Raw genomic sequence first — 6,749 nt, forward strand, 5'->3', positions numbered from 1 at the left:
TTTGACAGAATATTAGTCTAAGTTGGGGATGGTCAGGCCTAGTCCTGGAGTTAGTTTTGGTTTATTAGTCTTATCATCATGTGTTTAATGGGTTCCATAAGTTACAACAAGTTCTAAGTAGTGGCTAGAATTTCGGGCTGAAAAGTGCCTTAAATCTCGCGGACTCTGGCATGGGTTTGCTGGAAATAGTCCCTAGACATAGGCATGCAAGCTTGTTGGAGCGTCCAGAGCTCTCTGGATGTTGGCATGCACATAGCATGGGATCATCCAGAGGTCAAGTGGTCAAAAACCTCAGTGGGACCCAGGGGCATCATAACTGAGTGGTTCAAATGGCTCCTAGGAGTGTTGTTGTTGATGTGGAAGGTATGTTTGATGTGTTTCCATCGATTTTTTTTTGTAAGGTCACCTATGAGGTTGAATCATATCATAGTAGCCTCTCGTCACATGTTTACCTCGGTTGGTCGGTTACTTGGGTAGATGTGGGAGGAGGGTGTCACAATAAACATAGTGAAAAAGTAAAAGAATGTGGTAAAGAGTATATTTTAAATTTTAATGCCTCTATCAACATATATAAAATTATTTGAATACATTAATAACCTAAACAAAACGATATTATAAAATCGTATTTACAGTAATAATTAAAAAATATTTTTCTCACTTTGTCTTGATCATGAACCACATTAGTTGGTCACAAATTTTTCTCACTTTTGAATTTTGTATTTAAATTTTTAAATTTTGTATTTATAATTTTTTTCTAAGTTGTGGTGCAACCAACAAAACTGAGTCGTTACGAGAGCATATAAAATAAAAAAATGTTTAACCTTGAATTTTCTTCACATATTGTTAACATTCTTCATATATAGGTAACACTATAGAGTTAATTGTTATCACTTTGAATGCAAACAGTGTAATCATTGATTCAAAACTTGATTATGAACCTCAACCTATAGTAGAAAAAAAAAAGAAAATAGCCATTAATTATGATGCATTATTGAAGTCAAACTATTTTATTTTTTGGTAAAATGAAAAAATACACACACAAACTAAACCTAAAAAACCATGCCACAAATATGCCCAACGCTGAACCCTATATCCTATTCCAAATATGCCCAAATATGTGGGGGAAGAATTTTAAAAGAGGAGTAAAAACATGGTAAATAAAAAAATGGTTGAGTGCTACTAACCTTTTGTCTACACAATCCTATTCTCCTAACGACTTGCAAACTTTGTACTGAAATTTTGTCTGTGCAATCCTTTCCTTGTAATAACCTGTAAACTCTATGCATTATTTGTATCCTTTCAAGCTTGACTACATTATTGTTTTTTCCTTTTCCTATGCTAATGCTTTAAACCTAATTTATAGTGCTTTAAACCTGACTTATAGGTATAAATTATATACTATAATAAATGTTTTATATATTAAATGAGATTCTTAATTGTAAGAGTCTCTTCGGAGACATCCAATAAAATTGGAATGATACAAAGAAGATTAGCATGACCCCTACACAAGGATGGCATGCACAAATCGAGAGAAGAGATTAACCATAAGATAGTTGTAAATCTTAAGATATTATATTAAGAAATATATTATTAGGTACTTGGAGCTTTAAACCTAATTTATGATGCTTTAACCCCGATCTATACATATCATATTAAATTATTGTAAATGTAGGTATAAGTTATAAAATAATGTTAATTATAAAATATTATATTAAGAAATATAATCTCCAATGTCTTGTGCCTTAAACCTAAGTTATGGTTCTTTAACTGCAACCAATAAATTTAAATCATATTAAAAAATGTTATGTATACTAAATTATTTTAAACGTAAGTATAAAATCTAACATAATATATTAATAAATAAATTATTATCCCTGCATAGGTGTTTTAAACCAAACTTAGAGTTCTTTAAACCTGAGCTATGGTTATAAATTATAAATTATAATAAATGTTATGTATGTTAAATTAGATCGAGAATATATATTTTTGTCAGCCATGTAAATAAACCAGATCTGTTAGCAAGTAAAGCCAGACAAAAACATAAACAATGTTTCCATTTCTTACATATATCCCAAGAACAAAATGGCCAGATTAACCAAAACACATATAGAACTAGAAAGAATTCTGTATTTTGCATATTAGGGAGGGGGATTTAGAGCTTGACCCATTGAAGTCGTTGTAGGGTCATGAATTTTATGGACAAGACCGTCAATGTGTGCTAGACGCACCTCAATCTCATCCATACACTCATTGTTGTGGCATTGGCTGCATCGCATAGAAGCCAACTACTCTAGAATTTCTCCCTTGATATATTAAACATTGTTGATGTAGGTTACAATCTCATTTCAGTCATCATACCTCTATTGGTGGATAATCTCTAGGTTGGCCTAAATCTCCCATAGATGATTAGCTATTGTTTCAAGTGAGGGAGGTTGTTTTACACAACCTGAAGACTGGGTCTAGGCATGTGCTATCTCACCTCCCATATCCACACCTTCTACATCATCCTCATTTAGCTCCACTGCCCTATTAGCTTGAGCACAATGCTTGCCACGGAAGCCTCCACCCTATCAAGCACGCCCATGCTTGCATATCATTGGCTCCTCCTATAGCTTATGGAATCCCCAACAAGGCCTCACAACAAGGGGTTTACCCCACTAGTGGACCACCTTATGCAGAGGCACATTGTACGACATAGGCTCCAACCCTGGCACAAAATAAAGCTCTCCCCAAGAGGTGAGATGAGCCCAGAATCTTAGTAATGGCAAAATTGACAACATACAATATCAATCAAACCAGGTGTAATAATACCTTTAAGTGAAGGACCATCATTAGCTTGGGCCATTGTTGCCCAACCCCACCCAAACACACAATGTTACCATGAACTGTTGGGTGCCTAACAAGCCCCCAAATGCCAAACATGCTAGGTTGAGAGAAATTCCCCCCACAACAACATATTTCCTTAGAAATCAATAGGGTTCCCTCATGCCTAGACCACCCACCAGCGGACCACAAGTTCAAAACTTGTTGCTCACTTTGCTTCCAAAGCTGCACAAGTAAAGCATTGACATGAAACACTAATAGGGACATGAATGAATGAATTACTTCATTAGTTACCCTTGCAATGAAAATTTTGGGTCACAAGTCTAGGATCCTGTTAGATGAGTTAAGGGTGTGGTAAATTTGTGTAGGTTAACCCAATAATGCAATATAAATCAAAGAAGAATACTATAACCTACTTATACTATCAATTTGCCGAAGCTTAAAGATCAAGCTGAACAATATAACTTGAAGAAGAAGAATCAATGGTACAATACACATGAACATACCTTGGGGAAAGCCTCAACTAAAAACCCCACACTATAGTATTAGCATACATGGTGGAAATACATAGGAATTATATAAAGCCTTAGCTCTCATAGCTAGCTAGCTCTCAGTAAAATCCTCACAAATGCTCACAGGAAGTCTTGGCTTCTCTCCAGCCTTCCTCTCTACCCTCCAAGCTCCTATTTCCTTGTGTTGTTCCTTGTGGATGATTCCATGTTACCAAGTGGATGATCTCTCTTCCAAAACTGTGCAATCCTCAAGGATTTATCCTTCACTGCATGCATGAGTTTTCCCCATGACAAAACACATGCAATTGATAGTACACTGTCCTTGAACATTAATCTCAATTGGGTCTTTCTCAGAATAGACATGCATGACTTTCTGATAAGGGAATTTTCAGTTAACTAGAGTAGCATTAGTTGAGTGCATTAATGCATCAATTGACTGTTAACTCACTATTAGTTCCTCAAACAATTTGGAACTAATTTAACTGGACTTAACTCAGTAAACTGAGTTAACTAATTACAACTCAAATATAACTCAATCTTATCTCCTTAATTTAAGGGATAACTCTTGCATGACTTTAGAAAGACTTCTAACTTGAATTTCTCCAACTAATTTATTTAAAATTAATTAATTAATTATTTCCAAGTAGGTATTAAGACTAAATTCGGTTTTAATTCACAATTTAATTCAAGGAAAAATTAAATTGGAATATTCTTGTTGCCACAGTTCAACAGAGGGCCACTATGAGACATCCAGGTAGAGTCAATCCTCACTCAAGCACTAACCCAGGATCCCATATAACTACTTGTTCGACTCTTGTTTGCAGTGCTTCCTCTGAATGCCACCCTTTAACAGCTTCTATACCCCAACTTGACTATCCAAAGAGGCTCTCTGAATGAAACAAGTAGGTGTTACCTTTCAACCTCCAACTTTTGATCTCTCAAATGACGCTTCTGCTCACCACAACCATTTCCACAACAATAAGAAGTGATGCAATCTCTATAAATTTCTCCTACAGGCCACCAGGCCTCTTGTACTTGTCATTTAGTGTCCTCATTACGACTGCATGGGAGAGCTTGAAATACCCTGATATGGTGCGCTTCTCAAGTCATTCACCCCCAACAAGGATAGATCAAGAATATTTTAATTAAAAAATAAAATTTAAACTATTTTTTTTATCTATATATATTTCGTTATGTATATCTTCATCATATGTAATGCGTTATAGAGCCAACATTTAAAAAAAGTTGACATACTTACATACATCTAACATCTAATGTTTAATACCTACAATCTCCCTTATATTGAGTTGTAAAACGCCTCTTGGTGCAATACAAATAAAATTATAATAAAACAATTTGAATTGAATCGAACCAATTTATTATTTTTATTTTTTGTTACTTTTTTAATGAGTTGATATTATGTTTTATTATTATTTGATTTAATATTTCATCTAATGTAGTATTACAACATCTTTTCAATATTGTACTATAAAATAACTCTTAACAATCATTTATTTTAAATAAAAATTAATGGAAATAAAATATTATAATAAATCTGTTACGATGAAGAAGATGACAATGTTATGTTATGGTATATTGAAATCAATATTACTATGAAAATTTTCATTCTTTATCATTTACAATTTCCTTACATCCCCTGACTGTGTTTTGGGAAGTTTTAGTGTCTATGGATAAATGCTTAAACCCCTAGACTAGTAGCTAAGTCTAGAACAACAGTGCAAAGTATTCTCTACTTTTCCTATGACAAATAGATTAAATAAGAGTCAAAGAAGCCTACCTGTAGCTTTTGCTTGCTCCTTATCTCCGTTGACCAATTCTGTCAGTCCTCTCCATACTTAATCTGCTTGAAGAGTACCTACACATAGACAACAGACAAAACTGATCAAAGCATATGATAATGATCTATTGGTTAAACATAGCATGGAATCAAGTACATGATACACATATGAAAGCATAAATGAATAACACAAACATATGGAAAAAGCTTTGAACACTTTATTAGTAAAAAGAAGAGTTAAAACCTATTACTCGATTCAGCATCACTCCTCCAGTTCAATCCTATCCTCTCATCATAACAAGCAAGACATTTTGACATCATTACAATACTTAATCAACTCAAGTCTCGCACTAACAACATCTCCCTATAATTCAATAATTTCCAGCCCTTGATCACTTGAATGAGTGGTGTTTTTATAGGTGAATGAAGGAAATTATGCCATAAATGGTGATAATGAATGCCCTCCCAAACTTAGAATTTAGTTCCATGGAGGAAGGGATAAGGGATTGATGCTCCTTAACTCCCTTCCTCATCCAAATACGAGCTCAAAGGAGAAGATAGGTTTGAGAAAATTCTAGAGGAATCCAATGGATAAGGAATATTTCAAACCCTCATGGAAATTTGCTCAAATTCACCCAGCGTAGGCCAAAGAGGGACCAAGTGCACTGCATAGCACCCCATTAGTGTATGGTTTGTGGTGGGCCCCAGTATTGCAGTAATAATTCTGCAACTCCTAGGGCTCCCTTCTTTACTTTTATCAACCCGGTAGTTCGTAACAAACTTGGAAGCGACGGTGTTGTATGCACAAGTACTAGCTCTTGTCGCGGTTGTCACTTGGTCAGCTGGCACAAGTTCGATAGGAGCTTAAGCCAACTTCTATGAGCTCTTCGAAGAAGATTTTTAACTGATGGATGAAAGCTAACTCAAAGAAGGCTAATCTACTTGCAGAAAGGAACTGGAAAGCTGAAAGGAAATGCAAACCCTAGCAAACCCCAGTTTTACCGACTAACCCTACTGGTGCAAGAAAAATGATGAAAGCTACAGAAAGGAATGCCATTGACTCTTAGAAAGGTAAAATGCATGTGACTAAGCTACTTATGAAGTGAAATCTGTAAAGAAACATCTTTTTGTATTTTTGAGTAAGTTGGCAGAATTATTGTGCATGAGTTTTAACTGTTTTTTACTATGCAGAGATGGATTGGTGAAAGGAAATTCTTGCAGGAGGTCGGGAAGGTTCAGAGATGGCCTAAGGGGTCCCTATCACCCTTCCAGAGAGTTTCACAGAGTTTGGCTATCAAGAAACCGCTTTCGTGAGCTTCTACAGGAAGTCTGCAGGGGTTCTACAAGATGTTCTGGAATTTCTACAAGATGTTCTGTAATTTTCTGCAGGATGTTCAGAAAGGGGATTTTGGAGGGTTTATGGAGGAATAAAGGTGAAGGAGTGGGTATCGAGGTTAGATAAGGGTGTGAGGAGGTCCAAGACTTGGTGGATGGAGCTGAGGAATGGTGAGGATGGTTGGATTTGTTCAAGGAGGGGTAGAGCAATGTTGCACTGAAATATGGAAATTAGGGCAAAGTGAGCGAATGTGGCGAACCTGAAGCAAGAATATCAATCA

The 6,749-nt window shown here is 35.5% G+C and overlaps 1 non-coding gene across 1 annotated transcript; it reads left to right on the forward strand.

Annotated features, from left to right (window-relative positions):
- The first annotated feature begins 1,444 nt into the window (after nt 1-1,444).
- LOC149213601 (U6 spliceosomal RNA) lies at nt 1,445-1,547 on the forward strand. Its single transcript, XR_016251552.1, has one exon. It is a non-coding gene; the product is annotated as a U6 spliceosomal RNA (small nuclear RNA).
- The last annotated feature ends 5,202 nt before the right edge of the window (nt 1,548-6,749 follow it).

Source organism: Pinus tabuliformis, chromosome 1_1 (assembly GCF_031772625.1).
Source record: "Pinus tabuliformis cultivar Carrire ecotype Pingquan chromosome 1_1, CPIR1, whole genome shotgun sequence".
NCBI lineage: Eukaryota > Viridiplantae > Streptophyta > Pinopsida > Pinales > Pinaceae > Pinus > Pinus tabuliformis.